The 22,035-nt window shown below is 31.9% G+C and overlaps 1 protein-coding gene across 1 annotated transcript in view; it reads right to left on the bottom strand.

The window, feature by feature from the left end:
- LOC114333480 (monocyte to macrophage differentiation factor 2) overlaps positions 1–19,888 on the bottom strand; it is a 67,941-nt gene extending 48,053 nt beyond the window's left edge. Inside the window, exon 1 of the mRNA XM_028283367.2 lies at positions 19,769–19,888. The gene's annotated coding sequence lies outside the window, so the exon portion shown is untranslated. The remainder of the gene's footprint in view (positions 1–19,768) is intronic.
- Positions 19,889–22,035: the final 2,147 nt, after the last annotated feature.

The raw sequence follows: 22,035 nt of genomic DNA, 5'->3' as shown, positions 1-22,035 counted from the left end.
TTGCAGCTGAATCATCATGATACGATCATTGAAGGGGGCGAAATTTCGGATACAGTTACGAATTTCTTCTTTGACAATGATTGCGACCCCGTTACGTCTGGGTCCTTCTGCCTTTCCCGAGTGGTATACAATGTATCCATTACTCTCAAATATGTTTGACCCTAGCCATTTCGTCTCGCATATACCTAGGATAGAAATGTCTAGTCTGGCCATTTCTAGCTGAATATTTTGTAATTTTGCACCTTCAAACATAGTTGTTACGTTCCACGTAGCTATCTTGTGGATTTCCACGACACGGGGTTTTCGTGTGTTGATGACCTGAGAGGCCCCGTGGTCTCGTTGTGATCTTCGTCCCCTGCCGGATCTTGGATTCCGAAGTCCATGATCATTAAATGTATGTATAGTTTCCTTATCTGTCATGGGAAGCTGTACTAGAGATATCCACAAGGATCTTTAATGTAGTGGTTTCTCCTGGCCTTCTACATCCTGATGCCGTTGACCATTTCCTGGTTCCTCCGCCTTTGAGACCGATTTCTCGGTCTCAGGACAACAGAGTGCCCTACCACTCACCAACTCATCCGCCCGAAGCCGTTGGTCAGTAAGTAGGGGATTGCTTATACCGGCAATCATTCGGTGAGAAGTATTGATAGAGTGATAGAAGTAAAAAATAGTGACCCGTCTGGCCTCGGAAACCTAATAGCCATTCGGGGTCGGAAAAAGTAAGAATTGGCCAAGTGAAGCCGATAGGAAAGATTAAAGAAATTTTACTCAAGATTCCCTGTGTTCTCTATTGTTGAAACTGATCATGGATGATATAACAAAAAAAGTAAGAACTAAAAAAATTTTCCAAATGGGAGAAAAACAACTTAAAATAATCTGATATGTAGACGATGTTATACTAATCTCTCAAAGTGATTTACAACGTATGAATATTATACAACCATAAGAAAATTTAACGTGTTAATTGCCCCAAAAAAGACAAAATTCATGATTATGTTACAACAGCAAATCTACTAGATAATAGAACAAATGATGGAGTTTAAATATCTAGGCATCACACTCTCTAGCTACGAATAACTCAAAACAGAAGTGGAACATCAAGTTAATAGAGCAAACAGAGCCGCAGGTTTCCTGAATGAAACAATATAGAGAAATAAAAATATCGAAAAGAAATGAAAGGCAGAATTTACAAAACAGTCATCCGACCAATAATGACATACGCGGCAGAAACACGACCCGACACAGAGAGGACAAAAAGATGGCTCGAAACAGCAGAGATGAAAACCCTTCGAACAATCGATGGTAAGACTCTATGGGACAGAGCTCGAAGTACATATATACGTCGGAGATGCAAGGTGGACAACATTAATAACTGAGTAGGAAACAGAAGAGTAGAATGGAACGACTACATAAGCCGAATGACAACAAATAGAAAAAGTATCAGACTCCCGGGTAGAAGATGGAGTGACCGCCAATGATCAAACAGAATTGCTTATAAAGATAAAGAAGAGGAGGAGGGAGCTTTTATTTAATACTTTTTATATTATTAAATTGCTGGTTATAAATCTGAATTTAAACTAGGAACGATAAAAATAGTCTATATCCACTAGTCTATAAGTAAAGATAAAAAATTGCAGGATTTTAACTAATTTTACTATTTTCGTTATCACATAGAAAGTATTATTTTAAAAATTGAATTATTAGGCTTCGTACCTTTGAATAGTGTATGTGTGTAAACATTCTTAAATAATTACTGAGTAACCTTGATACCAATACGATATGACATGCAATGCGATATTGTCGAAGGTACAAATATTGTATATAGGTATTAGAATGGTGTTCTATTTATATTTAAAAGTACATATGTACAGAGTTATTCACTATATTTTGACCCCCCTATAAACTGCTTTATTTACAAAATTAGAAAGAAATGTAAAATACAAAAGATATTCTATTTTTAAATTATGATTTTCTAACATACATATCGTACTAGTGACGTCATCCATTTGGGCGTGATGACGTAATCGACTATTTTTTTAAATGGGAATAGGTCGAGTGCTAGCTCATTTGAAAGGTTATTCAATTCCCTATTCAGTAATATAAACATTAACATGATTAATTATGCAGGATGTCCAAAAAAAATGTTTAATTAAATTAATTGACACATAAAGAAGAATGTATGTAATTTATTTAATTTAAAATAAATTCTACTTCTGTCAGAAAACCGAAATAAATGTTTATTGAACAAATAAACATTACTTTTCACTTAAATTCAATGTTGAAGCTGCCACTTGCCACACATCTGCCTCTTGGCAGTTTGAACATTGAAATTAAGCAAAAATCAATGTTTATTTGTGTAATAAACTTTTATTTCTGTTTCCTAACAGCAGTAAAATGTATTTTAAATTAAATAAATTACATACATTCTTCTTTTAGTGCCAACTAATTTAATTAAAAAAAAATTTGGACACCCTGTATAAATAGTTATCTTAATGTTTATATCACTGAATAGAGAATTAAATTACCTTTCAAACAAATGAGCTAGCACACGACCCCTATTCTCATTTTAAAAAATAGTCCATTACGTCATCATGCCCAGATGTATGACGTCACTAGTATGTTGTATATGTCAAAAAATTATATTTTAAAAATCGAATAACTTTTGTATTTTACATTTTTTTCTAATTCTGTAAATAAAGCAGTTTACAGGGGGGTCAAAATATAGTGAATAACCCTGTACATTTTTTTAAATTATAGTCAATAACCACTCACATTCAGCATAGAAATTCGATACAAAAAGAAATATAAAATACAGCTGCTTTCTAGGTAAACAAGTAGTAAAAAGCCCAAAACCTACCAAATTTTTTCAGTTAGATGAATCTCAATGAAACTTTTTGTATTCGATTCGTAAGATCCTAATGAAACTTTTTGAACAAAAGTGATGATGAAATTGAAACTGCATTAGTGAACAAGGAAAATATGCATTTCGAAGTGACGAAAAATGATAAATTAGTAATTCGGAAATAATTCAAGATGGGCCTCGTCTCCTGGAGTTTTATGGAAATTCTATACAAAATCAGTGAAAACTCTTTATAGGGGAGTTTTTGGAAAAAAATTTTGAGGACCCAAAAACCCTCGACTAACCAGTTTGCACTGATTTTGTATCAAATTTTCACAAAACTTCAGGAGGCGAGGTACAGTCCTGCCTCGGAAACTGTCGCCGTCATGATATTCGTTGCTCCAAGAACACCCCAAGAAGTCCTGAGCACCACGTGCCTCCCAAACCATCGCCGTCATGATATTAATTATCAACAACCCCAAAAACCCCCCAAGTAACGAGTTTGCTTTGATTGTGTATCGAAATTCCATAAAACTCCAGGAGATGAGGCCCATCCTGAGCACCAGGTGCCTTGAAGTTTTCTGTAAGGTTCAGGAAGGCCTTTCTGTAATTCACAAAGCGCTTAAGCATAGGGATATTAAATTCTCGAGTTATTTCGATTAGCTTGAAGATGTGTTCTCTTATACTCTTTGCTTGATTGGAACCTAGACAATTTAAAAAAAAAGAGTAATAATTAAAAATATCTAAATGATAAATACGCTGAAGGTTTAACTAAAATACTAGAAATTAGAAACAAAAGGAAAACATTGAAGAGAAACAAGACAAACTAACATGGATAAAAGTTGGAATAAGAACTAATAGACTAAGAGCCGCTATAGGTGAAATTTCTTAATCATTTTAGGCACGATGGGACGCTATAACTTAAATAGTAGAACCTAAAAGAAAACGTTTAAACACTGTGCCGTCACTTTTCAGTGGCACATGCGTCGACAGTGGCGCATCAAACTTTCCACTTATGGACGGGATAAATAAATTAAAAATTACCCTCCCTTACTAACAGAATTAAATTTTTTCTGTTTTTTAAGTGCTTTGTGATTAACACATAAGATTCAGCGTAATTTTAACCCACCACCTCCTTCCCGCTGCCCCCACGATCAAAAACTTCATTTTTCGTTTTTTTTTTGTGGGATGTAATCAATTTTAAAATTTCAAAAAATTCACACGCATAGCTGAGGCTTTTATAAAACATGTCTATTTTTTATAGACCCGTAGGTAGAGTGTACATAACCTCAAAAAAATAAAAGAAATTTTTTTTTTCAAAAAAGCGTATAACTTTTTTTGCGGAATAGCTGCAGGTCTAATTTTTTCTTAATCTTGTGTGTTTTATCAAACACTATATTTCTAATTTTTTCAGATTTTTCCGTAAGGCTCGCCCCTTCAAAAATCCGAAAAACTGTTTTTTGGGGGGTTTTTGGGGATTTTCCCTATTTTATAGACTTCATACAGTAGCGTAGCTGACAGGCCCGCAGGGCCCGCAAGGCGGGGGGCCCGACGCTAGGAGGGGCCCCTTAAAGCCTTCAAGCATAATATGTACTTATTTTTTTAAATTGGGGATCAAAACATATTTTCCTAATAAGCATCAAAATAGGGAATTTGGAAGGAAGTAATGAAACGGGTAATTGACCTAATTCTTACTCTTTCCGGGTGCAATCCAGCGTTTCGTGGACATGTTGGTAGTTTAGATATATGTAAGTAAATTCCAAAAAGTAATTTTTTGTCGGTGGTTCTTGTACTAGCCAAATATGATACTGTTTTAGCTACATTAATCGATAAAAACAAATACTTAAAAACAAATTACTCGAGCCCCCAAATACAAAACGAATTTATTTTGCTGGCTCAAGAAACTGAAAATAAATTGATTATTTTAATTAAACAAGTTGTTTTTATTCAATAATTTTTGACACCCCTCAAGATATTACAGAAAACGTTCAGCTTAGTTTATTTTTTTGGTATTTAAAAATAACTTGCGATGAAAATAATTTACCTTCCAAAGCAGAAGTTTTTTGGGATTTATTCGCATATCAGACCAAAGTGTAGAAGGTCTTGTAAATGAAATTTTAGAATTTATACAATCAAAGCACCTTTCTGTACACAACTGCAGAGGAAAGGGTTATGATGGAGCAAGCGTTATGAGTGTGTAAATTCAGGCGTAAAAAGGCACATAACTGACATTGAAACAACAGCTTCCTATGTTCATTGTGTATCCCACAACTGAACCTAGTGTTGAATATAATTCAGTGGTTATATGATTTTTTACTGCAAATATTAAAAGATGGGATCTACTATGCACTATTGCGAGTTTGGATTCATCGCGTTTGCCAACACTTAAAAGGTTATGTGAAACCCGGTGGTCATCCAGACATGATGCTGTTATGGCTTTGCTTCGAGCTTTTCGACAAATAATGAAAAATTTCTTTGCTATCTAAAAAAATCGATGAAAAATTAGAAGCTAATACATTATAAAAGAATAATATGAATAATTTTGAATTTGCTGTTAGATTACTATTCAATCTAGAATACTTAACTTTATTAATCTTCACATCTAAATCTAAACATCAAAATTTTTGCAATCTAAAACGGCAGAGTTAACAGTCGCCCTTCAACTTTTTGAAAAAACTCGTCATGATCTTCGAGAAATAAGAAATTCGTTTTCCGAGACTTTAGCAAAACTTGCAGGAGTAGCAGAATAGTAGGGTATTATACCGGAATTTAAAAATAAACGGATTAAAACGTAGAAAAAATTTTACGATGAGCTCAGCTGCGACAAAAAAATAACTTGTAGAAAAAACAGTTTTGAAGTTAATGTTTTCAATGAAAATTTAGATATACATAATATTGCAACAACTTACTAAGAGGTTTGTTGCATTAAGAGACATGTATAATAGGTTTTCATGTCTATTTCCAAAAAATCTATTAACACTAACTGATGAAGGCTTATTAAAGAAAGGCCAAATAATGCCATTTACACATAGTTTAGAAATTATACTGTTATTATTTGTCGTTATGTTTATAATACGGGGGCCCACAAAAATTGTCACGGGGGGGGGCCGAATCTTCAGCTACGCCACTGACTTCATAATATATCAAATAAATTTCGTTTTTATAGGGTATATGTAACTTGAAGTAACTGAGTTCTTTATAATATTTAGAAATGAGAGAAACACGTTCAAACCCCCCAAAACCCCCTTAAAAAACAGTTTTTTTGATTTTTGAAGGTGACCAGTATTACAGAAAAATCTGAAAAAAATTAGAAATATAGTGTTTGATAAAATACATAAGACTAAAAAAAAATTAGATCTACAGCTATCCCCAAAAAAAGTTATATACTTTTTTCCAAAAAAAAAGTTTTTTAATTTTTTTGAGGTTATGTACACTCAGCCTACAGGTCTATAAAAAATAGACGTGTTTTATAAAAACCTTAACTATGCGCGTGAATTTTTTGAAATTTTAAAATTGATTGCATCCCACCAAAAAAAATAAAATCGAAAAATAAAGTTTTTGATGGTAGGGCCAGGGATAAGGGGGTGGTGGGTTAAAATTACGATGAATCTTATGTCTTAATCACATAGAACTTAAAAAAAAATGAAAATAATTGAATTCTGGTAATGAGGGAGGGTATTTTTTAATTTATGTATCCCGTCCATAAGTGGAAAGTTTGATGCGCCACTGTCGACGCATGTGCCACTGAAAAGTGACGGCACAGTATTCAAACGTTTTCTTTTAGGTTCTACTGTTTAAGTTATAGGGTCCCATCGTGCCTAGAATGATTAAGAAATTTCACCTATAGCGGCTCTTAGTCTATAAATGAATATAAATGGAAAAATGCAAAAATCGACAAATCTATACAAAAAAAATATAGAATTATCTCCCGCAGACCATACTTTAATAAAAAATATAAATTGGGAAGTTAGTACACAATAATATTGACGTGGCTACGTGGAAGATAGATATTATGTCTATTAATAGCGCGCTCTGAGGCACAAGATCGGCTCACAGCGAAAATGTCCGCTGTGAATTTGCTTTTTTTCAATTTTTTGTACTAAATGAGAAAAAAGAACACATATGTCACATAAGAGTATGTCACAACCTGTGGGAAGTAGAAATAGGGGTATGCCAAAACTTAGATGGAAGGATGGTGTAGATGAGGATGGAAGAAAAATAGGCGCAGCAAACTGGCAACGGTTGGCAATGGATAGGACTGACTGGAGTAATAGACTTGGGAAGGTCCAGGCTCTTTCATAGGACCATTAATGATGATGAGAAAAAAGATATAGATGAAAAACTAAGATTTCCGAAATATAACTTAAAAGTAAGTTGTTCTTATTTATTTACACTAGTATTTTTACAAACATTTTCTTTCATGGATCTTCATCGACATATACAGGAAATCTCAACTTTTTTACATCTTCATAAGTGTGTAGAACAACTTTTACAGTTATTTGGTGGTACTAAGTCTGTTCTTGAAGACATTGAAAGTAAAACTTTTTGAGGCTTCAGAGTCTCATTATCTATATCATATTCATATAAAAGTGGGTCTAGCTCTTTTGCAGCCTCATTAAGGCACGTTAATTTTGTGTACACCGCCACATGTTACATACCTACAATGATGATGCTGCAAAAGAACTCGATCCACTTTTATATGGATATCATATAGATAATGAGACTCTGAAGCCCCAAAAGTTTTAATTTTAATGCCTATAAAAACAGACTTAAGCTCCATGTAACTGTAAAAATTGCTCTATAAACTTATGTAGATGTAAAAAAAACTGAGATTTCCTGTATATTTCGATGCAGATGCACGAAAGAAAATGTTTGTGAAAATAGTATAAATAAATAAGGCATCTTTTTTTAAGTTATATTACTGAAATCTTAGTTTTTCATGTTTAATTTCTCATTTAGAAATAGTTTCTAATTTAGAAAAAATTTCTCATCTAGAAAAAAATCGAAGAAAAAGTAAATAGAATGAAAAGTGATACGAGGTACTTTATGATGATTTAATTATAAGAATTATTTAATCAAATTGTATTAGGATTTTCAAAACCGAAAAATGAAGACAACTTATATTATAATAGTTATTACGGCACCAAGGATATTATAAGGATAATAACGCTTGAGGTCAATGGTGTATACGTTGACCGGAAGCGTTATTGCCCATAATACCCGTGGTGCCTTCATCGTTTAATGTCCGAATAAATATTCTTTATATGCAAAAAATTTGAATGAATTTTGAATTAATTAGTTTTTAAATAAGTACATTTACCAGCAATATATAGTCGTAACGTAATTGTGGTAACCATAGTTTTACTTAGGTTGTTATTTATCAAATTGACAGTATTTAACTAATTACTACATTCTTTCACGGTTTTTGCTGTAAATTTTAAAGAACCGCTTGGATTGACATGAAATTTGGCACACGCATAGCTAACATATCAAAGAAAAAAAGTGATATGGCGCCAATGTGTGCTTTTGTTCTAGGGGTGAGTTTCACCCCATCTCGGGGGTGAAAAAATACATGTCCAAGATAAGTCCCGAAATGGATAAACTGACTAATTTTAAGCAACTTTTGTTCTTTAGAGTATTTTCACCAAATCAATACTTTTTGAGTTATTTGCAAGTGAATATGCTCATTTTTCATCAAAATAACCACGTTTTTAGACGGTTTTTCCCAAATAACTCAAAACGTAAGCCTTTTGTCGAAAAAAATGTTCTTAGCAAAACTATAGCTTATAAAAAAGTGAAAAAAATGGTGTATATATTAGATCTCTATATCTAACAAAATCAGAGTTATAGCTAATGAAAGATAGGTTCATATTCGGAATATTCCAAATAGAATAATTCAATGTGAAATATCCAAATAATTAAGCATTGTTGAGGAAAACACATTATAACTTTTTTAAAGTGTTTAAAAAAGCTTTATTTCTGTTTTTATAAAAAAAAATTCTAGCATCAAAAATGTAAGCAAGTTACGCTCAAAATAAAGCTGGTCCCTTTTGTTTTGCCAAAAAAAAGCAGGAAGATCACGCCCCAATTAGCAACTTAAATGAAATTAATCGTTACGCTTCACAAGTTACTTTACTTAAGTTGTGTTTATATGATCTGTACTATCTGACAAACGAGTCCTGGCGGCTGACCTTGCCCGAAAATACACAGCGATAAATGCACAACACGACAAGGTCACGCGCCATGTCTCGCTTGTTCGATAGTAAGTTTCATCGATTCAAAGTGCTCATTTTTGAAAAAAATTGGTTTTAAAGTAAAATGTTTAAAAATTTTAATTTTGAAAAAATGCTTTTTTTCAAAATAACTTAAAAATTGTTAGAGGTACCAAAAATCTTAAACAATAAAAAAAGTCGGCTTTACTTTTTTGAATATTTTGTATTTTTTGTTTTTCTGTAAGACAAAAATTGGTTAAGATTCGGTGTTTCTAAATTTGCATACACTCGTGATAAATGACTCGGTCAAGCTCTTTTAACTACAGCTCTTTCAAAAATAAGGACTTTGAACCGATGAAACTTACAGATCATATGATCAATACATACGCGAGTAAAAAACTTGTAAAGTGGTAACAATTAAGTTAATTTGAAATGCTAATTAGGTGGTGATTTTCCCGATTTCTTACCAAAAAAAGGGACCAACTTTAATTTGAGCGTAACTTGTTTACTTTTGATGTTAAGAATTTTTTTAAAAAAACAAAAATAAGCATTTTTTAAACACTTTAAAAAAGTTAAAATGAGTTTTCCCCAAAAAGTGCTTCGTTTTTTGGTTATGGCACGTTAAAATATTCGATTTGGAATTTGACGAATATGAACCTATTTTTCATTAGCTATAACTCTGCTTCTACTAGGTATAGTGACCTAATATATACACCATGTTTTTCACTTTTTTACGTGCTATATTTTTGATAAGAATTTTTTTCGACCAAATACTTACTTTTTGAGTTATTTGTGAAAAACCGTCTGAAAACGTGGTTATTTTGTAGAAAAATTAACATATTCACTCGGAAATAACTCGAAAAGTATTAACTTGGTGAAAAATCTTTATAGAACAAAAGTTGATTAGAATTAGTCATTTTATTCATGTCCGGACTTATTTCGAACATATATTTTTCACCCCCAAAAGAGGGTGCACCCCTAGTGCAAAAGCACACATCGGCACAATATCACTTTTTTTCTTTGACACGTTAGCTATGTGTAATGTGTATGCCAAATTTCATGTCAATCCAAGCGGTTCTTTAAAATTTAGATATTTTGCAATATTTTATCTTTAAAGAACGTACTAAATTTAAATTTAATACTCCCCCTATGTGGCTCAGTGGTAAGAGCCCCTACCTTTGGATCGAAAAGTTCGAATGGTCGTGAGTTCAAATCTCACCATGGTCAGGGATTTTTCGTTTATTATAAATTAGCAAATGAAAACAGTTTCTGTCCTTGTGGGATCGGTACTCACCGGAGGAACCGCAGACGTTCGGATACAATTAGCGTCTCTTTGCAAAGACAATGACGCCGACTTTGTAAAGTAACAAGACATTACTCAACACACACTACACATGACACTAGGTACCTAACTGCAAAATTCACCGTACCTACCATTCTAATGGCCATTAGTTGTCGAGGCATTAGCTAAATAAAAAAAATTAATACCCTAGGGTGTTATTTTCAAAAGTAACGCCCTAGGGAAATATATCATATTTAACTGACTTTGAAATCATGTCATTATTTGTCAAATAATATACCAGTCGGACATTAATAATATATTCTCCTTATAGTGCAGTCACTGAAGGTGGATTTTAGCTATTACCTCCGATTTCGTTGAACCTCCATCAATTTTTATGAAAATTGGTGAGTGGTTAGAGGATACCTCAAGGAACAAAGGTGAAATAGTGCTGTGTTGCGTTTTTTGTATTTTAGAGATGAAATCCAACCCTGTTTTAAAATTATTTTTTATATTTCTGAAGGTGCAGTCACCGAAGGTTTTAACCTCCGATTTCGTTAAACCTCCATTAATTCTGATGAAAATTGGTGAATAGTTGGAGGATACCTCAAGAAAGGAAAGTGATATGGTGCCAACTTGCGCTTTTTGCATTGTAAGGGTAAAATCTACCATATTTTAAAATTATTTTTATATTTTTGAAAGTGCAGGCACTTCCGATTTTGTTGAACCACCATTTATTCTCATAAAAGTTGGTGAGTAGTTAGAGGATACCTTAACAAATAAAAGTAATATGGCAAGAACTTGCGCTTTTGCTTTTTAGTGGTGAAATCCACCCTTATTTTAAATTTATTTTTTATAATTCTGTAGGTGCAGTCACCGAAGGTTTTTACCTCCGATTTCGTTAAACCTCCATTGATTCTCATGAAAATTGGTGAGTAGTTAGAGGATACCTCAAGAAATAAAAGTGATATGGTGCCAACTTGCGCTTTTTGCATTTTAGTAGTGAAATCTACCCTTTTTTTAATGGTAAAAATGCAGATTTAAGCATTCTGGCGTAAGTAATCTAGCTTAGATAAATGCAGATTTTTGTTTATATTCGGTTCAGATTTGGACCACTATCTCCATATAGCCATTTCAGCATCCTCATGCCTCATCAGTGGCCAAATCACAAGATTTGTGACTGCATAGCTTCACTGATGAGGCATGAGGATGCTGAAATGGCTATATGGAGATGGTGGTCCAAATATGAACAGAATATAAACAAAAATCTGCATTTATCTTTTCCATTTTTACTCAGTTCTGTGTATTTAGAAACTGTCTTTCGGTCCTTTTCCTAGACGAAGAGAAGGTAAATGCGTGGCCTACGTGTCCTTTTTGCTTTCTCCTATTTTCGTCGTCTCTGTGATTATATATTGTAAAATCCGGAGATACGGGATGCAGCCAGAAAGCAGTTTATTAACGAAAAGTCTTGGATTTAAAATATTGTTTACTGTATTTTATTTCAATTATTCTAATTGTTTAAAAGGTAGTAAACTTTGTATCTAGGGCTTTTCGTTTTCCTCTTAATAATCTAGTTTAATCAAATAAAATAAATGTTTTTTAACATTTTTATGCATAAAAGTTTATGATTTTAATTAATTTTTTTTTCCCTTCTAGCAACCATTCTTTAAATAAAAAATCATAAGAAAATTATTTTTGATTAAATATTTTCGCGGCCAACCTAATAAAATTTCATGTACCTAATTGTTGTTGCAATTAATGTTGGGCAAGAATCACCAGTAACTCACAAATAAAAACATTTAGGTATGTGGAATGCTTAGGAAATAATAAAGTTCCAAAAAATAGCATTTCATTACAATGCTAAAATACAGGATGCTCCAATTGAGAAAACTAAGAAAATACTCATTCAGTTTCGACCAACCCTGTATACTAAAATTAAACATTTATAGATATTAATAATTTTTAACAATAGTAGATTATATTAAAAATCATTTGAACATAAATAGATTTTTTTATATCAAATTACTACAAATATACCTACAGGATGTGAATATTGCTGTGAAATTAATAAAATAACATAATTATCTTTTAAACTACTTCGTATAACATTACAGAACCTTATATCTTAAGAAAAAACATCGATGAGAATCCAAAAATGAAAAAATATACAAGGGGCTCCATTAAAAAAAAAAAGGTAAGTTTGTTTCACCCTTTCAATACGAATGGCCCTGTATATTAGGAAATATTTTCAAAATTATTATCCTATCGATGTCCCAATCTTACCTAAATAAATTTTTTTCGTACCTCTTACGACAAACGAGTAATTGGACATAACCGCACCCTGTATACATACAAAACCTCTGCTACAAAAATTTTTTCAAAAAAATATTATTGGTTTTTTAAGAATAACTCCGTTATTCTTATAACATCATATTAAATTTAATCGTCCTAATCCCTTATTTTTTAAAGGGCAAAAGGTTAAATGGCCCCGATTACATGGTTCTCGCAATAAAATTTAGGATAAAAACGTTTCTATCTCGGTTATTTTTTATCATACAAAAATGAAAAGAACAGTAAATGCTTTGCTAAAAAGAAAACTGAAATTTCATTATGTATCATTTCTTACGTGTATCGAGTATTTTTGGAGTTATTTTCAAAAAAAAAATTTACAAAAACTTAAAAAATTCTGATTTTTTTAAATTATATTTTTTTTTTCAAAAATATGCATTTTAAACCGGTTTAAAGTGTTGAGGTCATTACTGCTGTTAAAATAAAGAAATTTTAAGGACTACTATAAATTTTAATTTTTGTGGAAATTACGTTATGTTTTATTTTTCACTTTTTCCTAAAAATTCGAGAGGGTTCTCTTATTTATATTATAACTTGCTTAATTTTGATGATGTCGACTTCTTCTACGGTTTTTTAATAGGAATTTCTGAGTACTCAAAAAATGTTCAGTATGTATATTTAATAAAATGTATCGTTGTCCTGTTATTTAAGTTTGAATACTTAGATTTGAGTACTCGCCGAAAAACAATACACATTCATTTTTGGTAAGAAGAACTTTTCTGAAAAAACTTACTATTTTGAGTTATTTATGAAAAACCGCTTGAAACATGAATTTTGTCACTAAAAATCAACATTTTTGATCTTTAATAACTCAAAAACTGTTGATTTATTTGAATACATTTATATCACAAATTTTACTGAAAATTGGTCCGTCTATAGATTTCTAGGGATATTTTTGTTAAAATAATTTTCACCCGCGAGAAGGGGTGGCATCCACACCCAGGGAAAAAGCGCAAGTTGGCACCATGTTACCTTTGTTTATTGAGGTAGGTATCTTCTAAATACTGACCAATTTTCGTGAGAATCAATGGAGGTTCAACGAAATCGGAGGTGAAAACCTTCAGTCACCGCACTATTAAATAAACCTATTAGTCTAAGAGCTAGAGCCGAAAAATCATCGTCATAAGTAATATGGAGTTTGGCATGTGAAATGTGTCTATTGTATATTGATAATTATGACCCCTTTCAGGCTGATACCTCAGTGGATACAGGAAGTAGCAATAAGGGTTGAAAGGGGAAAGTTAGTGTAGTCTTTAAAGGTTTTCACCTCCTATTTTGTTAAACCTCCATCGATTTGAATGAAAATTGGTGACTAGTTAGAACATACCTCAGGAAATAAAAATGATTTAGTGCCAACTTGCACTTTTACCCTGGGGGTGGATACCACCCCTTCTCGGGGGTGAAAACGATTTTATTAAAAATAACCCCACAAATCGATAGAGGGACAAATTATAAGTAAAATTTGTTTTATCATGTTATTAAAATAAATCAATACTTTTTGAGTTATTAAAGATCAAAGATTTGTCTGTTTAAGAGAACATGCGTGAAGTTACGGATGATAAAAAGAACATATTAATTAATTGTATGCTACTAAAATATTATTGTATATTATATCGATATTATAAATTTAGCCAAAGTGTATTCGAATATGTCAAATGTACCCATTATTGGACACCCCCAATTTCTAGACATATTCAGTTTATAATGAAAAAAAAAATTCAATTAAATATCGAAATAATATAAAAATAATAGTTTACTAACATACAATTAATTAGCATGTTCTTTTTATCATCCGTAACTTCACGCATATGCTCTTAAATAGACAAATTTTTGATCTTTAATAACTCAAAAAGTATTGATTTATTTTAATAAAATGATATAATAAATATTTCAACGTCGAGACGTTAATCACCCAATACGAAGAATAACTGAAGTGCAGATTCCTGCAAGGAGTAGGAGGGGAAGACCAAAGAAGACCTAGGGGTAGACGATAAGGCAGAACATATTGGTAAAGGGGATTAACATTGCTATGACCCAAGATAGAGTTGTGTGGAGAAATGCAATTAGGGAAGCCGACCCCGCATAGGAATAAGGCAAAGAGAATGATGATGATGATGATGATGATATAATAAATTTTCCTTCAAATTTGTCCCTCTATCGATTTGTGGGGTTATTTTTAATAAAATAGTTTTTACCCGCGGGAAGGGGTGGTATTCACCACCAGGGTAAAAGTGCAAGTGGCACCAAATCAGTTTTGTTTCTTGAGGTATGCTCTAACTAGTCACCAATTTTCATGCAAATCGATGGAGGTTTAACAAAATAGGAGGTGAAAACCTTTAATGACTGCACTAACTTTCCCCTTTCATCCCTTATTGCTACTTCCTGTATCCACTGAGGTGTCAGCCTGAAAGAGGTCATAATTGTCAATATACAATGGACACAATTCACAGGAAAAACTCCATATTACTTATGACGATGATTTTTCGGCTCTAGCTCTGCGTCTATATGAACATTTTCCTAAACTCAAAATGTTCCTTTTGAGTTCTTATATCATTACTGATAATAGGGCTTTTCATTCACAGTCATTTGTTTCGTGCTTCTGTCATGTGTCACATAATATTAATATATCTACGTTATACGTTATTGGTATACGCCAATGATACAAACCAAAGACGTATGACGTAGATATATTAATATTATGTGACACATGACAGAAGCTCGAAACAAATGACAATCGATAAAAAGCCCTATTAAAGTATAACTAATATTATGTATTGCTCTAATTTGCTTAAAACCCTTTTAAACAAATAAATGTACAAATAAAAAACTCTAACATGAAGTAAAACCACTTCTATGTAATTGGTATATTTATTAAAATTTAAAAAATCCCAATGGATTGAGTAAAATATGTCCAATTCAGAACGTTTTCAGACCTATCGGTCCATCATCAGTGAAAGTGCATACTTGCTAAATAGCCCCAGAACCAAACAATGGTTGAATTTATAATTCGATTTACATTATTTAAAAATAATATTAAACAGGCTAAACGCCGATGTTACAGGATATAACCTACGGAAACATGGTGAAACCCTACCAAAACGCAATCAACCATCTTAGGCCAAAGTTGACTATAAAGTCTATAGTTAGAGTTTTTTAACTATATGGTATACAGCCAACCTAGGGAACTTCCCTTTTAGTTTATAAATGTACAAATCTTTTAAGAAGATTATAACTGCTAACGGATATAACTGTAATACAAAAATAAATATAAAGTAATTTAACAAACTTTGGAAGTCTATGAATTAAGCTTTAAAATAAGACTTTGTAAAGCTCATTTGCATGCATAGAAGCCGCGTTACTATCGAAAAAGCTTCAAAAAATACTCATTTTGCAATTTGCAATTTGAATTATGCACTATAGTCCAAGTAATGAAGCTTAAAATAGGACAAAACCTCGCAATTGTTACAGAATGTATCGATTTTCTTGAAAATTTGAGAATAAGTAGTGGATACTCCAAGGTTCAAAATATATATCATGCCGAAAGGCACTTTTACCATGGGGGTGGTTTCCACCCCATCTCGGGGGTGGAAATTTTTTATTATAATTTAATTGCAGAAGTTGGTGAAAACGTTCATTCTAAGCAAAAAACGTTCTATACATTTTTTTGATAAAATTGATAGTTTTCGATTTATTCGCTATCGAAAGTGTTAGTTTTATATCGAAAAAAATCAATGTTTTTAATAAGTTGTCTGCTAATAACTCCAAAAGTTTTCGTCTTATCAAAACAACTTTTCTTAAGAAAAATGTACCTTTTAAAAAAATAAACAAAACCGTTTTTTTAAATTTCCTTTTGGATCAATAGTAATCGAGCTATACTTTATTTATGTTGGCTCTTCTTCGTCAAATGCTAAATATTCTAGTTTCAAAGTCAAAAGACAGGAAAACTATGCATTTTTCGAGGACAATTTGTTCAAACTAATTTAAAATACTTAAAAATGTCTATCACCAGAAATAAAAAAAGTATCTATCTCAAAAATTAAGTAACTTATAATGAAAAGAATGTCAGTTACCATTTTTTTCAGCGAAAAAGTGATTGCAAGCAACCCCCTAATCACCACTCTAATTAGGCATTCCAAATCACGTGATATAATATGGCTGCTGGATGGCGAAACTGTCATCCATAGGCGTATCCAATGTTTAAACCACTTCATATTTAATGTGCTATCACAATTTCACAAATTTCGCTACACAATTAACAAAAAAACACAACCAAACAGGATATTCTTTACAAATTTGTCAATATTTAATGTAAACATTAGATACGCAATGACCACCCCCCTTAACTATGTCTATGGCCATGTCAGTTTAGCCATCCACCGGCCACCACTGACAGTTCATTGGAATCCCTAATTAAAATTGGTAATTAACCTTATTTTGACTTTTTTACTTATGTATTATTAATAAATTCTATAAGTGTGACCGGCTCAAAATGATTAGTTTTTAAAAAAATGGAGTTAAAAGCGAATAACGAATTTTTGTAGTTTGGAAAAAATGGCCTCTTCCTCAAAATAGCAAAGACAGCATCAGAGATACGAAAAAATGTTTAAATATGAAATTGTAGCTTATTTAATTCCCAAGAACCTGGTTTGCAAAAATTTTTTCTAATGCGAAAATTATGTAAGCTATTGACAATTGAAACTTGTAATAACATGCAAAAACCAACTTTACCAACCCTTTCAAAATCACCTCTTTTTGCGACTGAGGATTTTAAAAAGATTTAATATTAACAAGCTTATAGATCTTGTAAAAACCTACAAAATTCATTTTTACCAAACTTTCTAAGATAAAAAATAAAAAGTTACGGTTAAATCAATATATTTTTTTGAAAAAAAAAAGGAGAAATCCAATTGGAAGCATAATAATGTAAGTTGACGGTGTTTTTGGTCATTGGCCTTATTAATTCTTATTCATTTATATATTAGTAATAGATTCTAGAAGTTTCACTGGCTTAGAATGATTAGTTTTTATAAAATTGGAGATAAAAGCAAATAACGAATTTTTGTAGTTTGGTAAAAAATGCCATTTTCTTCAGAACAGAAAGATTAACATCAGAGATACGAAAAAATGTTTGGATATAAAATTGTAGGTTATTTAATTCCCAACAACTTAGTCCAAAAACAATTTACTACGGCAAATATTGAATGAATTGTAATATCGAAAAACATTGATTTTTTCTATACAAAACTAACACTTTCGATAACGAATAAATCGAAAACTATTAGTTTTATCAAAAAAATGTATAGAACATTTTTTGCTTAGAATGAATGTTTTTATCAACTTTTGCGGTCAAAATATAATAAAAAATATTCACCCCCAAGATGGGGTAAAACCCCCCATGGTAAAAGCGCCTTTCGGAATCATATAGATTTTGATCATTGGACTATCCTCTACTTATTCTTAAAAGTTCAAGCAAATCGATCCATTCTGTAAAAATTGCGAGGTGAAAAGCTTCGGTATCTGGCCTACTAATTTTACAATATCTTAAGTTCTAATTATTGGATTGAAGTTTAGTGAATACCATTTTCTTTGTTTTTTATTAAGAAACAAATTTTATTTTAAAATGTTTTTGTCTCCTTTAGTTTACGAGCTAGAGCTTTATAAACAATTTATAAACAATTAAATTGTTTATAAAATTTTTTTTGACCACTCGGATCGAAATCCATTGAAATCAGTGCGGTAAAGTTCCAACGAGAGAGCATTTTTGGTGTTGTTTTATGTGCTATTCATTTTTTATTTACATGTTTACTGTGATTGGAGTACGAAGGGAACCATTCTCGTTGGAACTTTACCGCGCTGAGCAGATGGGATGTGAGTTATAAATTGTAAAATTCCCTCATCTTCCTTAGTCTCAGCATCCGTTATGACTTGCAAATTTTAGAAGCCTCGGAGGTGTAACCAGAGAAGGTTCCCATTATTTTCAATTTATTTGGATGTAGAGTAGCATTGTTGGTGTTGTTTTATGTGCTATTAGATTGAAAACTTCGTCTTTTGCTAGCAGTTGCCGTTAGGGCATCCATGCCATTTCGTTCGTTGCAATTCGTAACTGCACGCTGGGGTTTGTCCTGGTTGGGTCAGAGAGAGCAGCATATGTGACTTCTGACTTGGGATTACGAACACTCGATACGAATCGTATCCGCCATGTTTTACCATAACGCCTTACGAGAAAACATGGCGGATACGATTCGTATCGAGTGTTCGTAATCCCTAATGAGAGACTAATAAGTTTCGAAACCGGTAGAGGTGCTTGCAGCACTCTCTGATTGAACTAGAATATGATGCGGCTGTAGTTTCGTGTTGCAACGAAATTGAAAATGGTTATTCATTTTTGACATAAGAAATAATTGAATTAGCCCATCAGAATTGAAAAGGCCACGTCGACCTATATTTGGCGCCTAGACTATACATATACTCAGTTTATAGAAAATCAATTGAATTTATTTTCAAATTCATCTTCGAATGATAATATAAACGACTTCATAAATAAATTGTATTCTGTTATGTTATATGTAGTTTCCGCAGCAGATCATTGGATCGCAAAAAAAGGGAAACCATAGCAAATCGCATAGGCGTACCATGGGGGACAGTCACTTCCAAGCTAAAAGCAAAACCCACAAAGCTTTTAATATAGATAAAAAACAAAAAAATAAAAGAAAACCTTTTGCAATTTATAACGTTTAGAGCTGTTACTAGGAAAGTGATAAAAGAAACAAAATATGAGTTCTGGAAAAAAATAATCAACATTAACAGTTCTGCCACACTGTTTTACTATTTCCAATAGTCTGGAAATAAGTTAATAAAATTAATATAAAAATAATAAAATTTTAATTATAATTTAAAGCAAAAATCGAGAATGTAGAGAACCGTAAATATTACGAAAACTATGATTAATTTAGTAATATTAATAAATATTTCTAAGAAAGTAGTTTTATATCAGTATATTATAGCACTACACATGTACACATTGCTATATCATGCATACAATCAAAAAGTCCCATTTAACATAAAATAATACATAATACCTAGTTATACCTTTCAAACTGATTCACGTGAACACCACAAAATAATTTATTCAAAATACTGTGTTATCTAATTGAAAAAAATTGTACTTTGTAGTTTTGACCGGTGGACATAGAGGAACGATCATCAACCGCTATGATAAAACTACTTCAATGCCACAGATTACATTGCTGTTATAATTTTTGATTTTGTTTATGTGTTTGGTGATTACGAATTCATAAATATTTAGTAATTTTGGGTTTAATTGGTGTAGCAACGGAAACATTATAAAAATAATAAAGGGTTAGGCGATATAGTTCCCATAGTTACCTACACATAATACGAGAAAATTTTTTGATATAAATATTTTATACATTAAAGAAAAAACTTAACAATATTGTAATATTAATAATTTATGTATTTACAGAGGAAATAGTACACTATTATGTTAAATATAATATTTTTACCCACAAATTGGTTGACATTTACCTTTATTATACCGGGTGTCCACTTATATTTTCCCCCATTTTAACTGCCTATAACTTCTAAACGGTTCAAGATAGAAATATGCGGTTTCGCTGAAATGTTTTATTTTAGTAAAAGTTTTGTCTGAGTGGATTGAATTTTTTATATCGTTTTCAAATACGAAATAAAAAATGGCGGATTTGTGAAAAAAACTTTGTTGACTTTTTTTTAATGGAACACCCAGTATATTTTTTTGAAAATTGAAAGAAAGGTCATTCACCTATCCAGCGATATAAAGTTTTTCAAAATCGGTTGTCAAATCACTGAGTAATTAATTTTTAGAATGAGGGGTGCAACGTGGATATCACATACCTGAATAACATAACTGAGCAAAATGATATTATGTTATGTGAGTTCCACATTGCATCTCTCATTTTAAAAATTAATTGCTCGGTCATTTGGCAACCGATTTTAAAAAATTTTATATCGCTGGATAGGTAAATGACCCTTTTTTCAAGACACAAAAAAATATACTGGGTGTTTTAATAAAAAAAGTCAACAACGTTTTTTTTTTTAAATCCGCCATTTTTTATTTAAAAGCGATATAAAAAATGGTCATTTACCTAAAAACTTGAAAAAACGGTCATTTATCTATCCAGTGATATAAAATTTTTTAAAATCGGTTGTCAAATGATTGAGTAATTAATTTTTAAAATGAGAGATGCAATGTGGAAATCACTAACTTGCTTAGTTATGTTATTTAGGTATGTGATATCCACGTTGCACCTCTTATTTTAAAAATTAATTACTCAGTGATTTGACAACGGATTTTGAAAAACTTTATAATGCTAGATAGGTGAATGACCTTTCTTTCAATTTACAAAAGAATATACTGGGTGTTCCATTAAAAAAAAAAGTCAACAAAATTCTTTTCAAAATCCGCCATTTTTTATTTCGTATTTGAAAGCGATATAAAAAATTCCATCAATTCAGACAAAACTTTTACTAAAATAAAACATTTCAGTGAAAACCGCATATTTCTATCTTGAGCCGTTTAGAACTTATAGGCCGTTAAAATGGGGGAAAATATAAGTGGACACCCGGTATTTTGTAGTAGGGGAGGAAAGTATACTAAATTTGCAGTTACTCGAGCGTTACGGGGACCTATTGGATTGTGAAGATTGGGTCTTAAAATCAAAAAAAGTTAAGTAAAGTTGTCCATTTAAGTGGGGACTTTCCATTTTTTAATTTAATTGTCCATTTCTAACAATCGTTTTTTCAGATCATAGCGTCATCTGTCCATAATTCGAAAAAATGTCTCGAATAAAAGTTACTTTATTTTTACGTAAGAAATTCAAATCTGCAATAAAAAATGGGGGCTCCTATTTAGGATTTTAAAGTAACCCCCATCTCCGTGGGGGTCGTGTTTGGTGTCATTCGATAGCTTTTGGAAAAATATTGAACACGTATTTTTAGTTTTTCGATCTGAAGTTTATTTCTCGAAATATTCGCTTTTTCCTTGTGAGAATTTGTGACCCACCCATTTCCTTACGCTCACACCGTCAGGTTTTTGAAATGCACACTGCTCTGCATGTACTTTACTTACCTTATCGTAATCTGACTATTTCGGTTTTTTCTAAGGACAGATGTTTTTTCGGACCCCCTTAACGAACTCCCATGTATTAAGATCCAATATATGGTAGGGGCACATTTACAGGGTACAAGGTTTCTCCCCTTGTGATCTTCTGACGCGCTCGAGTAACTGCAAAAATCCCCGCTTGGGCTCCCCTACCATTAGGAATAATCGACGAGGTGTAATTTCTGTGCTACTTGCG

This window comes from Diabrotica virgifera, chromosome 1, assembly GCF_917563875.1.
Source record: "Diabrotica virgifera virgifera chromosome 1, PGI_DIABVI_V3a".
Lineage (NCBI taxonomy): Eukaryota > Metazoa > Arthropoda > Insecta > Coleoptera > Chrysomelidae > Diabrotica > Diabrotica virgifera.
The sequence above is the reverse complement of the archived record's forward strand: the minus strand, read 5'-3'. Positions and strand labels throughout refer to the sequence as shown.